This window comes from Falco punctatus (genome assembly GCF_963210335.1).
Source record: "Falco punctatus genome assembly, chromosome: 2".
Classification (NCBI taxonomy): domain Eukaryota; kingdom Metazoa; phylum Chordata; class Aves; order Falconiformes; family Falconidae; genus Falco; species Falco punctatus.
In genome coordinates, this window is record NC_137581.1 from 93,014,760 (window position 1) to 93,015,063 (window position 304).

The window sequence follows — 304 nt, forward strand, 5'->3', positions numbered from 1 at the left end:
CCCCCCTCCCCCCCCCCCCCGCCCCAATTTCTCCCCCTCCCCCCGTCCCCCCCCGCTTTCAGCACTTGCCGGCGGGATGCGGGGCGAGGCGGCCGCGGGGCTGGATGCGGCGGGACGCGCCGGGCAGCGGCTGCCGGACGCCAACGCTCCCGTCCCCGGCGGCTTCCCAGGGCGCCCGCGGCGCCGCCCGCGCCCGCCCCCTGCTGGACAAGCTGCTCACTACCGGGGGGGGGGGTGCGGGGAGACCCCCACACCAGTCACCCTTAGTTCTTTAGCTGGAAAAAACACCGACAGCAACAACAAT